This window comes from Perna viridis, chromosome 3, assembly GCF_037379345.1.
Source record: "Perna viridis isolate PV_CMFRI_1.1 ecotype Kerala chromosome 3, ASM3737934v1, whole genome shotgun sequence".
Lineage (NCBI taxonomy): Eukaryota > Metazoa > Mollusca > Bivalvia > Mytilida > Mytilidae > Perna > Perna viridis.
Genome location: NC_142447.1, coordinates 46,727,140 through 46,745,783, shown reverse-complemented (window position 1 = coordinate 46,745,783; position 18,644 = coordinate 46,727,140). Strand labels below are relative to the sequence as shown.

Below are 18,644 nucleotides of genomic sequence, written 5' to 3'. Positions count from 1 at the left end.
CTTTCTATTGGACCTTTCTGGTCCACTTCTTTCAAAGTTCGCCATTAGTTCTTAGATGGATCTCAAGAAAAGAATCGAGCGCACCTTTCCTCCCCCTTTTTCCTGCTACGAAAAAGCAGGAAAAGGGGATATAAAACGAATATTTATATGGAAACTATCATCACTTTAAAGCAAATATCATCTAACAATGTTCAGGAAATATTTACACACAAAAATACGGCAATGAACTCACCAAACAAAGAAAAATTCTCGGACGACACAATGTTTACATCCTACAGATGATGCATCCAAAAACCGACCTCCCCAAAAAAAATAAAGACAAAAGTATCTGTGGAGAATCCGGGTATCGATCCCGGTACCTCTCGCATGCTAAGCGAGCGCTCTACCATGTGAGCTAATTCCCCGTCCAATAGTCGGGTCTAGATAAACGGCATATGTATCTCCGACCAAGTAATATCTAGGTAAATGGTCTAAAAACATTTTCACCAGTAATTTTCACCCATTTTTTTTCGTACAAAATAACCTCAGAAGTAGTGTTATCAGAGAATTTTCGACTATTGACCAATAAACGTAGCTCACATGGTATGCTACACCATGGAATGCACAGTTCATCTTACATAAGCATCCGGTATCTAACAAAGAAAACAAGAATAATCTTCTCACCAAGGCTAGCCTGCTCTTTTTGTTTTTCCGTTTGCATTTTCTTTTAGGCGCCAAATTCAGCTTGTTTTGAAGTGTCGTTGATTCTCTGGAATATAAATACTTAAATTGCTGATAGATATTGCAAGTCCTCGTAGCGCAGGGGATAGCGCGCTGGACTTCTAATCCAGAGGTCGCGGGTTCGAATCCCGCCGAGGATGGTACTTTATTTTTTAAGAGTTTAAGTCCTGCCGAATGATTGTAACGTACAACGATTTTTAGTGAGGCGTACATCTGTCCCACAGTTGTTGATAGTAGCACTGTGCACACAGAAAAGTAAGACATTTGAAACTAGTGTTATATTCATTTTGTAACTTAGCATGTATGTTTGATTTCTAAAATTCCTACAACCAAAGGAAAGCATTTCGAATTAGCATGTGTGCACATGGTAGCGTGATGCAATATAACTGCGATTATTTTTAATCACAATAACAGTTACTACATAACATTCAAAAACAAGATCATGATAATTAAAGTCTCCATACAAACTTTGCTATGCAATTTTCGTAAAAAAATAAAGACAAAAGTATCTGTGGAGAATCCGGGTATCGATCCCGGTACCTCTCGCATGCTAAGCGAGCGCTTTTTTTTTTTTTATTTTGATAAAATTTTATTCAAATAAATACATTCATAAAAGAATTATTGGGCTAGTCTCCCATTAATTCATATTATCATAGTGTTGGTTAGAATTGTAACAATTAATAACAACAGATCTCAATTAAAACTCAATATGTACTTCATCATTACTTATCCTTAATACAGGATTTTTGTTTAAATAATACTTTTCAAATAAATACATGCACTTCTTCTGTTTATAATACAAGTATGCATAACTCACATGTTTTTGCAGAACATTTTTAAAATATGGCACTATGTCTATCAAATGATCATCCTTCATAGAGATATTTCTCCTCTTTACTACACAGAATCTTCTAGCACATAAAACTGTATTTACAAAGTATAAGTTTATATTTTTATCCTTCTTGACTAGACCAAAGTAACATATATAATTGAAATCTAGAGTATTGACAAAGCTAGTAGAACTATTGCACATAATGTTATGTAGGAAATCTTTAAAAAAGTCATTGAACTGAGTCAAACATCTACACACAATGATCAAGTGCTCCAAGTCTTCATGCACATCTTTGCAAACTGGACAAATAGAATCAACAGTAATTTGGCATTTCATCAGTCTCTCCTTAGTGAAGAAAACTCTATGGAAAATTTTGAATGATGACTCAATCCAATCACTTTGTAAAAATGAAAAGTTCAAAACTTTTTGTACTTTTTGAACATCAAAATCTGGAAATATTTCACACCAGTATTTTATAGAATTAGGTTCTCTTGTTAATGTCTTTAACAGTATATCATAAAATGATCTTGTTGTATTAGGTAAAGCATACTTTCTACCATTAACGCTGTAAATTATATTTAAAACAGTTGCTTTACAAGTGTTTGCATTTTCTTCAACTAAAACTACATAATCTTGTGGAATACATTGCTTAATACATTTCACTACTTTAATAATTTTATCAACGGAAACATCAGGGAACTTTTGAGATACAATATCTTGAATATAAGTGTCCTTCATAAAACCTTTCTTGCATTCATAAGCTAAGTCCTTAATCTTGACAATACCTGCTTCTATAAATGTTCTCATATATAACATACTATCACCATTCACAATCATTGGATTACAGAAGAGGGGAATATCAAAAACGTTAGTCACATTAATTTCTATTTCCATACAATGACGTATCTTCCCCCATGCATACAACATACATTTATAAAAATCAGGCAAACATCCTAATTGTCTATGCGTAAAATCGCAATACAATATTTCAACACCAAGATTCATTCCTTGTACTTTAGAAAAGAAATAAAGACATGTAACTTTCCAAACAGCATTATAATCCATATCTAATAGCCTCTGTAAAAACTTTAGTCTAATTGCATACATTTTATGAAAAATTTCAGGAAAATTTAAACCACCATCTAACACCTTATTAGTTATTACATCATATGCAACTAGAGATGGTTTATCATTCCACAAAAAATCAATACATATCTTCTTAATTTCTAAATAATGTTTTTCTGGTATATTAACAACCATAAGAGTATACCAAAGTTTACTCATCAATAAAGTATTTATTACAGTTAATCTACCATGTATTGATAAGTGTCTCATTTTCCAAAAATTCAATAGCTTCAAAATAGATTGTACTTTGCAATCCCAATTCAAACTATCACAAAGAGATTTATCCTTACCAATCCATATGCCTAAAAGCTGTAAAACCCCATCACACTCTCTAATACTCCAAGCATCTAATTCATGTTTTGAAATAGTTCCAGTTCCCAATGCCAAAATTTCTGATTTATCCTTATTTAATTTTGCCCCAGATGCTTGTTCATACAAATGTAAAACTCTAAAGGCTTCATCTACTGAATTCTTGTCAGACAAAATTAAAGTAGTGTCATCAGCATGTGAAAAAATCTTTTCTTCAACGTTTGTATTAGGAATATTCAAACCTCTAATACTACTATTCTTTTTAATCATTGTACTCAATGGTTCAGCTACTAATACATATAATAAAGCTGATATAGGACAACCTTGCTTTACAGAGTTCTTTAATTGAAAATATTTGGACAGGAACCCATTACACTTGACAGTGCTGAAAATGTCAGTATAAAATATTTTTATCCAAGAAATAAATTTCTCCCCAAATCCAAATTTCTGCAAGACAGAAAATAAATATTCATGTCCAACCCTGTCAAATGCTTTTTCCTGATCAAGTTTCAACAAGTAACATTCTAAATCATCCATTTCAACCAAATCAATAATATCTCTAACACTTGCAGTAGTGTCAGAAATGTCTTTACCTATAATACAGCAACTTTGAGTAGGTGATATAATTTTTGGTAATACAAACTTAAACCTGTTAGCCATTACTCTTGCTAGTATTTTATAATCCACATTTAATAAAGTTATTGGTCTGAAATTTTTAAGTTCAGATTTGTCACCTCTATTCTTATATATCAAATTAATCATGCCATATCTCATAGACCTAGATAAAACTTTATTTTCTTCAATACTATCATAAATATATTTCAATACAGGTTTCAATTCATTTAAAAAATAAAGATAGAATTCAACAGTCAATCCATCAGAGCCAGGCGTTTTGCCTTTTTTCATTCCTTTCAATGATTGTTCAATCTCATCAATACATATATCATCATCACATTTAGTAATATCAATATCATCAACTTTAACATCAACACAATCTAACATGTCATTGATTGCATTATTGTCAGTATTTACACATGAAAACAATTTTTCATAAAAATTATGCACAACATCTAATAATTCCACAGTACTACTAACAGCATTACCATCACAATTTCTCAAAGTACTTATCAAATTCTTATTTTGTTTATATTTTTCTAGACTTAAGAAATAAGCAGTATTCTTGTCACTTTCTAAGGCATGTTGACATTTAGACCTTAATATAGCACCATTACATCTATGTTTTTCTATAGCTTCAAGTTCATCTTTTAATTCTAAATATTTTACATAATCAATTTCTATACCACATGCAGACTTCACTGACAATTCCTGTAACTTATTTTGCAATTTAAAATATTCTTTGCTTCTCTCTTTCTGATTTTCTTTGCCATAGATTTGACTTATTCTCTTAATACTAAATTTCAAATTATCCCACCAAATGAGAGGGTTTGAATAATAAAAATCTGAACATATTTCATCTTCTAATAACTTTCTGATTCTTGTTACATATTCTTCATTATCTAATAAGGAATAATTAAAAATCCAGATACCTGGTCCTCTTTCAACCTCTGTAAAATCTAATTTCATGCTAACAATACAGTGATCACTAAAACAAGTATCTCTATAAAAAATATTTTTAATACAGGGCTTAACATTACTAGAAACTAAAAAATAGTCAATTCTACTCTGTGTCAAAAAACCTTGTACAACTTGTTTTCGTGAAAACATTTTGACACCTGCATTTCTGTCTCTCCAGACATCAAACAAACAATTATCGTGCATCATAGTATTAAGATATTTCACAGACCTATCTGCATAAAAAGCAGTTTTCCCACTTTTATCTAAAGGAGACAGTGCAGTATTAAAATCGCCTGCTACTATAACATATCCGTCTCCTTTAATTTTACTTTTACAATCTTCAAAAAATTCACATTTTTCACTTACACTATTAGGAACATACAAATTAAAAATATCTACAATTTTATCATTGATTTTACCTTGAATATGAATAAATCTACCAGGTACACATTCACAAACTTTAAATACATTTTTAAGGTTTTTACTGACAAGAATTGCAACACCCTGTCTATTACAGTTACTATTACTTGCAAAAATATCACCATTCCATAATGTCTTATCATTCTTTATATCTTCAAAAATAATATTATTCCAAAATGTTTCCTGTAAGCATACAATATCATACTTTCTTTCATTACATAATGAAAAAATACAATCCTTTTTACTTTGGTTACATAGACCATTACAATTAAAACTTATGAAGTTATAAGTAGCCATCACAAAAATAATTCTAATAATATACAACATTAAACACTCCATTATTAACTATTCAAATGTTTTTGTAAATTTGACAACCTTGCTGCTTTAATATTAGGCTTGATATTAAGCATACTTCTCCTTTTAATACCCAAGTAATTTCTCTTCTTCCCTACAACAGTGAAAGTATCTCCACTTTCCTCTTGGTCTTCACTGACCACGGGAAAAGTGTCCATAGTAATCTCATCCAGAGAATCACATGAACTTCTGACTTCCCCCTGGCTACTGTCATTTTGTTCAAGGGGGGAGACAGCACTTTCAACACCTAAACCATCAGACAATTTATCAATTCTATTTTCACCAGACAATTCAACATTTGATTTAGTAAGCAAAACTGGTTCAATATTACAATTATTCAAACAAATATCGTTTAATTCTTTATCTGTACCTTTCTTGACTTTATCATCTCTGACACATTCCGCACTGTCATCATCAACACCATCATCCATCTCAAAACACTCTTCCTGATCAATGTAAATACCATCTCCATTCCAATCACCGTCACCCTCATCATCAGTGCAAAGGCTAGCACCACCTTTAGCACTTTCACCAAAACCCACTTCATCTACATCCTCAGTGTAATGACTAGCATCGCCATTTACACTCACGATTCCATCTTCCATACTATCTCCTACATCTGTATCTTCACGAGAATCAACATTCTCCTGCACACTTGTACAAACCTCCTTCTCCTTACAATTTTTATCCATATATCCAACTTTCACATCTGTGGTTTTCATAGCCTCCTCATCTGCTTCTTTTATCAACTCCCGACATGACATTTCCTGCAAATTCTCAGAAGAAAATTGTGGAAATTGATTCACAATTTGCAATTCTTCTCTGGCTTTGCAATTACAATAGTCTTTCTTTCGAAAACAAAACGCACACTTGTTTTTTAAACATTTTCTACTAATGTGCCCCTGCTGACCACATTCAAAACATTTAAATTCTGGACAGTCTTTGTATATATGTTCTGAGCTAAAGCACCCAGAGCACACCTTGACTTGTTGGTTATGAATAACCCGGTAGTAAGCCGTCTCCTTTTCATTAACTGAAAACTTCATTGAATACGGTATTGAAGCCATGTTCGGCGGAAGTTTAACTTTGAAAATACGAGTGCCGTCAAAGACATTATTCTTCGACTTCATCCTATGCTTCTTTATCGGAGAAACAATCTCCACTCCAATCTTGGAAAATCTATCAATAATTTCTCGATCTGAGACATACATACTTAAATTTAGAATTGAAACGTACTTAAAACTTGCCTCTAATTCATTAACAGCGCACTTTTTACCATTTAAAGATAGTTCACCAATAACGGATTCCATCATTTTTCTCTCTCTTAGTACCACCTCATAACCAACTCCATTTTTCGGTACGCATGCAACGACACTTCCAACACCACATTTCTTCTCAATTTCATCAATAATTATTTCAGCCTCCACGGCACCAAAACCATCTACGGGGCACCGAACTAAAACGGTTTTCTCCTTTGAGAACTGTTCATTTGAAAAATTCATGTTTTTTCGGGAACTTTCTCCCCCACTATTATTAAAGTTTGCCATCAGTCTTTAGTCAAACCACTGAATACAAATCGAACACACCTTCCCTCCCCCTTTTCCCTGTAACGAAAACACAGGAAAAGGGGCTATTCAACAAATATTATGCGATAATATATGTCACATTCAATCGTATAATACACATTAAACTTCAGGAAATGTTTACAGTTACAAATATGGCGAAGAACTCACCAAAATCAGAATAATTTTCGGACAACACTTTGTTTACATGTTAAACATGGTACATCCAAAAACCAGCTCCCAAAACCTCCAAGAGCTAAGCGAGCGCTCTACCATGTGAGCTAATTCCCCGTCCAATAGTCGGGTCTAGATAAACGGCATATGTATCTCCGACCAAGTAATATCTAGGTAAATGGTCTAAAACCATTTTCACCAGTAATTTTCACCCATTTTTTTGCGTACAAAATAACCTCAGAAGTAGTGTTATCAGAGAATTTTCGACTATTGACCAATAAACGTAGCTCACATGGTATGCTACACCATGGAATGCACAGTTCATCTTACATAAGCATCCGGTATCTAACAAAGAAAACAAGAATAATCTTCTCACCAAGGCTAGCCTGCTCTTTTTGTTTTTCCGTTTGCATTTTCTTTTAGGCGCCAAATTCAGCTTGTTTTGAAGTGTCGTTGATTCTCTGGAATATAAATACTTAAATTGCTGATAGATATTGCAAGTCCTCGTAGCGCAGGGGATAGCGCGCTGGACTTCTAATCCAGAGGTCGCGGGTTCGAATCCCGCCGAGGATGGTACTTTATTTTTAAGAGTTTAAGTCCTGCCGAATGATTGTAACGTACAACGATTTTTAGTGAGGCGTACATCTGTCCCACAGTTGTTGATAGTAGCACTGTGCACACAGAAAAGTAAGGCACTTGAAACTAGTGTTATATTCATTTTGTAACTTAGCATGTATGTTTGATTTCTAAAATTCCTACAACCAAAGGAAAGCATTTCGAATTAGCATGTGTGCACATGGTAGCGTGATGCAATATAACTGCGATTATTTTTAATCACAATAACAGTTACTACACAACATTCAAAAACAAGATCATGATAATTAAAGTCTCCATACAAACTTTGCTATGCAATTTTCGTAAAAAAATAAAGACAAAAGTATCTGTGGAGAATCCGGGTATCGATCCCGGTACCTCTCGCATGCTAAGCGAGCGCTCTTTTTTTTTTTTTATCATTTATTAAAATTATAATACATACAATACAATAAAAACGGAATCGGACAATCCCCGAAATCCGCTATCACAGTGCTAAATATTAAATACTATAATGTGGAGCTTATCTTGTACATCTGTGAGGGATTCCATCATTGTTGAAATTAATCCAATGTCTTTATTTACTTATATAGTATTGAGTGTTGGGTGCAGAAGTTATCAGTGCCGTCTATTGGTTTCTTTGTATATAAAAAATAATCCGGAACCAATAGAAGACCCTGTCCATATGCATGCACTATCCAGGGGAGATCACAACTGTGGTCTCATTAAAGTCATAATTACTTAAGTTATTCTCCTTTGTATACTGAACCATAGCAGCGGGCAATTTTGACTTGTACTGTCACCCTGATTCTAAGAAGTTTTGGGGTGTTATCATTAGTCACCTTTTTTAATATGTATATATGACTAAAACCCTTTAGAATTCTTTCAGGTGTTATTATTAGTCACCCTCATAAAGTTACATATGGTACCGTTACATTTTACTCGTAAATTTAATGTGTATACACGGCTAACTTAAATACTCTTTAATATATTTAAGGGTGTTATCATTAGTCACCCTGGTGCAAATGTAAATAATAGATGGAAAACCTCATTTGTACTGTGTTTAAAATATTACAACACACCATTGAAAATATTTCATATGTTCTAAATAACATCGAAATTAATAGTTTTGAAGCCCACTCTTAATATGTATTAACCACAAAGGAGGTACACAACACTGCAAGCCAAACCAACAAAAGTCATTTTCACATGTTATAGCCCGAAATAAACTACAGATAGAATTTTCGATGTTTTCACAGCCTTATGTAATCATTCGTGACCACATTTGCATAAGTATCATTGCATTCATTCAATTGGTTAGAGGGAAAATAGATATAATCTACAGTCCCAGAGTAACTATTAACGTCATTTCTATGTGTTCATACTATTCATGTACGTGTATGTGTAAATTGTAAAGTTATCCATTTTGTTTACTGTACACTGTGTAGATAAAAGACAACGACTACCAATCAACTAAATGCAACAAAGTATATCACCATCGGCCCGCACCAGACTTAGTCGAACCTAACGATAGGTGGCAAGCGCCTCTCTACCGACCAGTAAATAAGCAAATTCCGTGCAGGGCAATGACTAATGTACCAACTAAAATTTAAATAATTAGAACCCAAAAACTGCCAGACTGAAGTCTACCTCCCCAGTAGCTACAGAAATAAAACTACCTTATCATTCTGTATTTTCAATAGTGTGTTGTTTCGTAAAAAATATTTTTCAAAAAACCACATTTGATTTTTCATCTTATAAAATGAATATGCGTACTCTACATACTTCTGCATTGTGTACTTAAATAAACGTAAAGTATCCAAGTTTTTACCTTTAAAAACGAGAATATTCCTAACTTTAAAAATGCACAATCTAGCAATACTTAATAAAAAGTTCAAAAAATGAACATTTACTATGTTGGAAGACCTCAAATAGCCAAAATATATCAGTTCGTCATAGTTGATCATGTTTACAATATCAGGTGGGACATTAATAAATATGTTATGTAATAAATCTTTCAGGTAATCATGTACTGATTTTAATTTCGTACAAAAAATAAACAGGTGTGCTAAATCCTCAGTACAATACCCGCACGCTTTACATGTATTGGTATCTACCTGACTAAATTTAGACAGTTTATCAAGTGTGAAAATTGCTCTATTAACCAGCCTATAATTCAAACAATGAAGATCTGGACAAAGTCCCACCTGATTGGCTACTGAGTACACTTGTCTAAAATTGATCGATGGAAATTTCTCCGCCCACTTTAACTCAGAGGTCGGTTTTTCAAAGAAAGTAGACATGAAGAGTTTGTATATTTGTTTTGTTACAGCCGTTAATAATGGAATTTCTGCATTATTTTCAAAGCAAAGCATTATTTGTGGGACGCAATTAGCATTGACCGGATTGTTATGTCGGAGCAATATTTTCCATTCGTCAGGAATACAACGCAATATCTTGTTAAAAGCGGATTCGATTGTGTATGGTTTTTCGTCCGGAAATCTACGATGAATAATTTCTACTATCGCATCAGAAGTGAAAAATCCAGGAATGAATTCATAACACACATCCTTAATTTGAATCAAACCGGCTTGCGCAAAGTCGTCAAAAAGAAGCATCTTACCGTTGTGTGTTATTTTCGGGTTACAAAATATCGGATTACTGTAGGCATGTTGAACTTCAATTTGAAATTTCAACTTGGATTTTATTCTGTAAAAAGCTGCAAACATCTCCTGATAATAAAGAGGCAACCTTTTCAGCTGAGCAGAATTCAAAAAAGTGTACACAATATTCTGCTTAAGATTCATGTGATCAATTTTGAAAATAAAATAATCTAGTGTTACTTTCCAAATGGATGTACAATCAGGATCTAAATATTTCCGGAGAAATTTTATCCGGAATGCTTGCATCTTTATAAAAATATCAGGAATATTTAACCCACCGGAAAGTTTTTCACCAACTATAGTTTGATATTTCACTAAATGCGCTTTGTTTTGCCACAGAAACTTCATGACGGCTACTCGAAGTTCATTTTTTACATATTCCGGTAGCGGACAAACTGTGAGAGTATAGTAAAACCGTGATATAATTAACGATGTCAAAACCGTGGCTCGACCGGGTAATGTTAAATCTCGTTTTAGCCAGAAAAATAAAATAGTTTTTATTTTCTTAAGCTTGTCTCTCCAGTTGAGGTCGTCACACGCATTTCGGTTTTTACCAACGTAAATGCCTAGCACTTTTGTAACATCTTCACATCTTTGTATTTCTAATTTATTTAGCTCGTTATCAGATAAAGTTCCGGACCCGAGACACATAATTTCTGATTTTTGCTTGTTGATTTTCGCACCGGACGCATCACTATAAAGTTTCAAAACATTGAAAACTTCATCTATCGAGTTTTTGTCACTTGTGAAAATATTCGTGTCATCTGCGTGTTGAAATATTCGCGCTTCTCTTTCAGATTTCGGAATTGTTACTCCTCGTATAGTTTGATTTTTTGCTATGGCTTGTCCTAGTGGTTCTGCGGCGATAACGTACAATAACGCGGAAAGCGGACATCCTTGTTTTATAGAATTTTTAAGCTTAACATACTTGGTCAAGAAGCCATTGCATTTGACACTACTGTTAACATTTTTGTAAAATATTTTAATCCACTCTATAAATTTTGGACCAAAGCCAAATTTCTGTAAAACAAGAAAAAGGTAATCATGATCAACTTTATCAAAGGCTTTCTCTTGGTCTACTTTGATCAGATATGCTTCTAAATTATCGTTTTCAATTATTTCTATCAGATCTCGAATACTCGAAGTCGTATCAGCAATATCACGACCTAAAATACAACACGTTTGGCTATTCGATATTAATTTAGGCAGAACGAATTTTAGTCGGTTCGACATGATGCGAGCCATTATTTTGTAATCAACGCATAATAAAGAAATCGGTCTGAAATTCTTTAATGAATTTTTATCACCTCTGTTTTTATAGATTAAGGTTATAACCCCATGTCTCATTGATCTAGTCATAATCTGCTCTTCTTGAATAATACTAAATATTTTCATAAAAATATTTTCAAACAAATGATAAAACCTGCAAAAAAATTCCGCAGTTAAACCATCCGGACCCGGCGATTTATTTTTTGACATACTAAATAGTGCCGTTTTAATTTCGTCACAAGTAAAATCAGCTTCTAAATTTTCCATATCATTTTCCGGAACTTTTTTGGTAATAAAATCTAAAATCTCATGTGCGCTATTCTTGTTAATGTGCGTACAGGAATACAACTCCTCATAAAAGGACCTCACTTCTTCTAAAATTTGTTCAGTTGTATTTACAATGATACCTTCTTTTGTTTTCAGCTCTTTGATAGCATTATTTTTTGCTTATATTTTTCAAGCTCTAAAAAATACTTAGAATTGTTATCACCTTCAATAGCCCAGTGAGCTTTAGAGCGTAATATAGCTCCTTTGCAGATTATATCCTCGTGACTTTTAAGTTTTAATTTAATTTCTTCAAATTTATTTATATCAACCTCTTCATCATTTGCCACAGCAAGAGAGAACTTTTCGAATTCTCTTTGAATTTTAAAATATTCCGATCTTTCGGCACGCTTTTTATCTTTTGAAACTACTTTAGATAGTTGTTTAATCTTAAATTTTAAATTATCATACCAAATCAGTGGCTCGTCATCATATAGTCTACACTGTTTTTCAGTTTCTATTAATTTCTCAATTTTTAAAACAAACTCTTCATCATTTAACAGTGTGTTATTAAACACCCATAATCCTGGACCTCTCTCAACTTCACAAAATTCTATATTTAAAACTACTAAAGAATGATCACTGAAAGTGCTGTGCTTATGATAAATATTTTTGACAAAAACAGAAAAAGATTTTGGAATAAAGATGAAGTCAATCCTACTCTGAATGAGAATATTTTGAACCACTCGGCGCCAAGAGTACACTCGAGCATTTGGATTCCTTGAGCGCCATACGTCATAAAGGTTGAAATTGTCACACAATTTACTAATAGATTTATAAGCTTTGTCTTCAGTGTGTTGTGATCTGCCACACCTATCAAGTGTTGACATAGATGTATTCAAATCCCCCAACAGAATGACATTTTCGGGGTCAGATAACTTATCTAATATGCTGTCAAAAAACTTGCTCCTCTCAAGGACTAAATTAGGAGCATAACAATTAACAATATCAAAAACTTTGTCATCCTGGTGAAGCTGTATTTGAATACACCTACCATCGAAACCCTGTATATATTTTACTTCATTTTCCATTTTTTTGCTTATTAAAAAGGCCACACCTTGTCTGTGAATATCACTACATGAATGAAATATTTGACCACTCCAGAACTTAGACAAATTCTCAATTAAATCTTCTGACCAAAAAGTTTCTTGTAACCCTACAACATCATAATAATTTTCAGAACAGTAAGTACATAACTGCTGAAATTTTGACAAGTCTCGAAGACCATTTACATTGAAAGAAACAATACTTATCATCTGAAAGATAATAATAAATTGAAAAAGATTTAATTGGATGAATTTGATTCTGTTAATTTGTTTCTGGGATCCATTCTTATCTTTTTCAATTCATCTTTCGAAAACTTTGGACCATTCACCAATCTTTTGCGGCGAATTTTCACCATATTCACAGCCAACTCCTCATCAGTCATCTCAGTGTCACTATTTATACCAGAGGGGGCAGACTTAGTGTGATGAGGAGGGGATTGTGAAGTAGAGGGGGGAGGGCTAGTTGATTTTTCATTACTTTTTTTAACAGGTAAATCAACAAAAGAGTTATTGTCTAATTGTTCCGTCTGATTTCAACCAGAGGCCATCAGGTTTAGTTCCTCGTCAGATTGTCCATTATCATCACCATTTTCTCCAGATTTATGTGTATCATCATGATTGTTATCATTTATGCTCTCATCATGTTCATTTGTAACAGGATCATCATCTTTTTCTCTACCATTAGCAACATCAACATCATCATCTTTGATATCATCATACTCATCATCACTGCCTATCTCATCTTTTTCGACATTCTCATCAGTGTCGATCTCCTCATTATCATCATTGTTTTGGGACTCATGTGTGTCATCGGGCCAACTGGGGCACTTACATCTCGTCACATGCAGATTACACTTACTACATGGAGGAGTGTTACAAAATCGGGCTAAGTGCCCAAGCCTTAAACACTTGAAACATCTGTTTTCTGGACATTTCGAAAACACATGATCGGTTTCAAAGCATTTGGTACAAACTTTCCTCTGATTATCGTGTGTCACACGAATATACTCAAACGAGTTAACACCTGTTGGTAATTTCATCGTGTAAGGGAGGCTTTTAATTTCATTGTTAAATTTCACCACAACATACCTCGTGCCATTTTCCACTTGAGTGCCTGGGTGAACGTTTCGTCTCATCGATGACTTCAATTCAAGGCCAAGATTAACTAATTTATCTGTTATTTCCGAGTCTGCAACGTAGTGCGAAACATTGAAGAAACTAACAACTTTTTGCTCGGAAAAAATCTGTTTGGGTTTAAAAGATTTACTTTCAACCTTAAAACCAGTATCAACCAAAAGTTCCACAGCATCAGTTTGTTTGAGTGTTATTTCAAAGAAATTACCGCTTTTTGGTACACACGCTTCCACCATTCCCTCCCCAACTTCCTTTTCAATACTTGCAATGACATCAGCTGCCTTTATACGTTTATTATCACCAACATCAACTGACACTGTGTGTTCTTCAGTTTTCGGGTTTTGGAACGGGGCTCCCCCCTTTCACCCGACATGGTGAGGGGAGGGCTAAACTGTCACAAAATGTCAAAATATGGACAAATAAAGGTTCTATACTTCACCAATAATGACACTAAATCAATACATGGACCAACCATCAACTGATGGCTGGTTTTAAACAGCAAAAACTTCGGATTTTCTCTCAGCTAAATCAGGTACGTCCGCTCACCTTGAAAGCTTCAACACACAATGTTTACATTTCACATATGGTACATCCAAAAAAACCTCCAAGAGCTAAGCGAGCGCTCTACCATGTGAGCTAATTCCCCGTCCAATAGTCGGGTCTAGATAAACGGCATATGTATCTCCGACCAAGTAATATCTAGGTAAATGGTCTAAAAACATTTTCACCAGTAATTTTCACCCATTTTTTTTGCGTACAAAATAACCTCAGAAGTAGTGTTATCAGAGAATTTTCGACTATTGACCAATAAACGTAGCTCACATGGTATGCTACACCATGGAATGCACAGTTCATCTTACATAAGCATCCGGTATCTAACAAAGAAAACAAGAATAATCTTCTCACCAAGGCTAGCCTGCTCTTTTTGTTTTTCCGTTTGCATTTTCTTTTAGGCGCCAAATTCAGCTTGTTTTGAAGTGTCGTTGATTCTCTGGAATATAAATACTTAAATTGCTGATAGATATTGCAAGTCCTCGTAGCGCAGGGGATAGCGCGCTGGACTTCTAATCCAGAGGTCGCGGGTTCGAATCCCGCCGAGGATGGTACTTTATTTTTAAGAGTTTAAGTCCTGCCGAATGATTGTAACGTACAACGATTTTTAGTGAGGCGTACATCTGTCCCACAGTTGTTGATAGTAGCACTGTGCACACAGAAAAGTAAGGCACTTGAAACTAGTGTTATATTCATTTTGTAACTTAGCATGTATGTTTGATTTCTAAAATTCCTACAACCAAAGGAAAGCATTTCGAATTAGCATGTGTGCACATGGTAGCGTGATGCAATATAACTGCGATTATTTTTAATCACAATAACAGTTACTACACAACATTCAAAAACAAGATCATGATAATTAAAGTCTCCATACAAACTTTGCTATGCAATTTTCGTAAAAAAATAAAGACAAAAGTATCTGTGGAGAATCCGGGTATCGATCCCGGTACCTCTCGCATGCTAAGCGAGCGCTCTACCATGTGAGCTAATTCCCCGTCCAACAGTCGGGTCTAGATAAACGCCATATGTATCTCCGACCAAGTAATATCTAGGTAAATGGTCTAAAAACATTTTCACCAGTAATTTTCACCCATTTTTTTTGCGTACAAAATAACCTCAGAAGTAGTGTTATCAGAGAATTTTCGACTATTGACCAATAAACGTAGCTCACATGGTATGCTACACCATGGAATGCACAGTTCATCTTACATAAGCATCCGGTATCTAACAAAGAAAACAAGAATAATCTTCTCACCAAGGCTAGCCTGCTCTTTTTGTTTTTCCGTTTGCATTTTCTTTTAGGCGCCAAATTCAGCTTGTTTTGAAGTGTCGTTGATTCTCTGGAATATAAATACTTAAATTGCTGATAGCTATTGCAAGTCCTCGTAGCGCAGGGGATAGCGCGCTGGACTTCTAATCCAGAGGTCGCGGGTTCGAATCCCGCCGAGGATGGTACTTTATTTTTAAGAGTTTAAGTCCTGCCGAATGATTGTAACGTACAACGATTTTTAGTGAGGCGTACATCTGTCCCACAGTTGTTGATAGTAGCACTGTGCACACAGAAAAGTAAGGCACTTGAAACTAGTGTTATATTCATTTTGTAACTTAGCATGTATGTTTGATTTCTAAAATTCCTACAACCAAAGGAAAGCATTTCGAATTAGCATGTGTGCACATGGTAGCGTGATGCAATATAACTGCGATTATTTTTAATCACAATAACAGTTACTACACAACATTCAAAAACAAGATCATGATAATTAAAGTCTCCATACAAACTTTGCTATGCAATTTTCGTAAAAAAATAAAGACAAAAGTATCTGTGGAGAATCCGGGTATCGATCCCGGTACCTCTCGCATGCTAAGCGAGCGCTCTACCATGTGAGCTAATTCCCCGTCCAATAGTCGGGTCTAGATAAACGCCATATGTATCTCCGACCAAGTAATATCTAGGTAAATGGTCTAAAACCATTTTCACCAGTAATTTTCACCCATTTTTTTTGCGTACAAAATAACCTCAGAAGTAGTGTTATCAGAGAATTTTCGACTATTGACCAATAAACGTAGCTCACATGGTATGCTACACCATGGAATGCACAGTTCATCTTACATAAGCATCCGGTATCTAACAAAGAAAACAAGAATAATCTTCTCACCAAGGCTAGCCTGCTCTTTTTGTTTTTCCGTTTGCATTTTCTTTTAGGCGCCAAATTCAGCTTGTTTTGAAGTGTCGTTGATTCTCTGGAATATAAATACTTAAATTGCTGATAGCTATTGCAAGTCCTCGTAGCGCAGGGGATAGCGCGCTGGACTTCTAATCCAGAGGTCGCGGGTTCGAATCCCGCCGAGGATGGTACTTTATTTTTAAGAGTTTAAGTCCTGCCGAATGATTGTAACGTACAACGATTTTTAGTGAGGCGTACATCTGTCCCACAGTTGTTGATAGTAGCACTGTGCACACAGAAAAGTAAGGCACTTGAAACTAGTGTTATATTCATTTTGTAACTTAGCATGTATGTTTGATTTCTAAAATTCCTACAACCAAAGGAAAGCATTTCGAATTAGCATGTGTGCACATGGTAGCGTGATGCAATATAACTGCGATTATTTTTAATCACAATAACAGTTACTACACAACATTCAAAAACAAGATCATGATAATTAAAGTCTCCATACAAACTTTGCTATGCAATTTTCGTAAAAAAATAAAGACAAAAGTATCTGTGGAGAATCCGGGTATCGATCCCGGTACCTCTCGCATGCTAAGCGAGCGCTCTACCATGTGAGCTAATTCCCCGTCCAATAGTCGGGTCTAGATAAACGCCATATGTATCTCCGACCAAGTAATATCTAGGTAAATGGTCTAAAACCATTTTCACCAGTAATTTTCACCCATTTTTTTTGCGTACAAAATAACCTCAGAAGTAGTGTTATCAGAGAATTTTCGACTATTGACCAATAAACGTAGCTCACATGGTATGCTACACCATGGAATGCACAGTTCATCTTACATAAGCATCCGGTATCTAACAAAGAAAACAAGAATAATCTTCTCACCAAGGCTAGCCTGCTCTTTTTGTTTTTCCGTTTGCATTTTCTTTTAGGCGCCAAATTCAGCTTGTTTTGAAGTGTCGTTGATTCTCTGGAATATAAATACTTAAATTGCTGATAGATATTGCAAGTCCTCGTAGCGCAGGGGATAGCGCGCTGGACTTCTAATCCAGAGGTCGCGGGTTCGAATCCTGCCGAGGATGGTACTTTATTTTTAAGAGTTTAAGTCCTGCCGAATGATTGTAACGTACAACGATTTTTAGTGAGGCGTACATCTGTCCCACAGTTGTTGATAGTAGCACTGTGCACACAGAAAAGTAAGGCACTTGAAACTAGTGTTATATTCATTTTGTAACTTAGCATGTATGTTTGATTTCTAAAATTCCTACAACCAAAGGAAAGCATTTCGAATTAGCATGTGTGCACATGGTAGCGTGATGCAATATAACTGCGATTATTTTTAATCACAATAACAGTTACTACACAACATTCAAAAACAAGATCATGATAATTAAAGTCTCCATACAAACTTTGCTATGCAATTTTCGTAAAAAAATAAAGACAAAAGTATCTGTGGAGAATCCGGGTATCGATCCCGGTACCTCTCGCATGCTAAGCGAGCGCTCTACCATGTGAGCTAATTCCCCGTCCAATAGTCGGGTCTAGATAAACGCCATATGTATCTCCGACCAAGTAATATCTAGGTAAATGGTCTAAAACCATTTTCACCAGTAATTTTCACCCATTTTTTTTGCGTACAAAATAACCTCAGAAGTAGTGTTATCAGAGAATTTTCGACTATTGACCAATAAACGTAGCTCACATGGTATGCTACACCATGGAATGCACAGTTCATCTTACATAAGCATCCGGTATCTAACAAAGAAAACAAGTGTGACCAAGTGGGGCGTGATGGTAAATGCTGGCCCAAATATAACACGAA

General features: G+C 34.7%; 11 non-coding genes across 11 annotated transcripts; 6 read left to right on the top strand and 5 right to left on the bottom strand.

Moving 5' to 3' along the window:
* Window positions 1-331: 331 nt before the first annotated feature.
* Trnaa-agc (transfer RNA alanine (anticodon AGC)) lies at window positions 332-404 on the bottom strand. Its single transcript has one exon. It is a non-coding gene; the product is annotated as a tRNA-Ala (tRNA).
* A 383-nt stretch (window positions 405-787) lies between these two features.
* On the top strand, window positions 788-860 carry Trnar-ucu (transfer RNA arginine (anticodon UCU)). The gene has a single exon. It is a non-coding gene; the product is annotated as a tRNA-Arg (tRNA).
* Window positions 861-7,571: 6,711 nt separating this feature from the next.
* Trnar-ucu (transfer RNA arginine (anticodon UCU)) lies at window positions 7,572-7,644 on the top strand. Its single transcript has one exon. It is a non-coding gene; the product is annotated as a tRNA-Arg (tRNA).
* A 7,484-nt stretch (window positions 7,645-15,128) lies between these two features.
* On the top strand, window positions 15,129-15,201 carry Trnar-ucu (transfer RNA arginine (anticodon UCU)). The gene has a single exon. It is a non-coding gene; the product is annotated as a tRNA-Arg (tRNA).
* A 371-nt stretch (window positions 15,202-15,572) lies between these two features.
* Window positions 15,573-15,645, bottom strand: Trnaa-agc (transfer RNA alanine (anticodon AGC)). The gene has a single exon. It is a non-coding gene; the product is annotated as a tRNA-Ala (tRNA).
* Window positions 15,646-16,029: 384 nt separating this feature from the next.
* Trnar-ucu (transfer RNA arginine (anticodon UCU)) lies at window positions 16,030-16,102 on the top strand. The gene has a single exon. It is a non-coding gene; the product is annotated as a tRNA-Arg (tRNA).
* Window positions 16,103-16,473: 371 nt separating this feature from the next.
* Trnaa-agc (transfer RNA alanine (anticodon AGC)) lies at window positions 16,474-16,546 on the bottom strand. Its single transcript has one exon. It is a non-coding gene; the product is annotated as a tRNA-Ala (tRNA).
* A 384-nt stretch (window positions 16,547-16,930) lies between these two features.
* Window positions 16,931-17,003, top strand: Trnar-ucu (transfer RNA arginine (anticodon UCU)). The gene has a single exon. It is a non-coding gene; the product is annotated as a tRNA-Arg (tRNA).
* A 371-nt stretch (window positions 17,004-17,374) lies between these two features.
* Trnaa-agc (transfer RNA alanine (anticodon AGC)) lies at window positions 17,375-17,447 on the bottom strand. The gene has a single exon. It is a non-coding gene; the product is annotated as a tRNA-Ala (tRNA).
* A 384-nt stretch (window positions 17,448-17,831) lies between these two features.
* Trnar-ucu (transfer RNA arginine (anticodon UCU)) lies at window positions 17,832-17,904 on the top strand. The gene has a single exon. It is a non-coding gene; the product is annotated as a tRNA-Arg (tRNA).
* A 371-nt stretch (window positions 17,905-18,275) lies between these two features.
* On the bottom strand, window positions 18,276-18,348 carry Trnaa-agc (transfer RNA alanine (anticodon AGC)). Its single transcript has one exon. It is a non-coding gene; the product is annotated as a tRNA-Ala (tRNA).
* Between the last annotated feature and the right edge of the window lie 296 nt (window positions 18,349-18,644).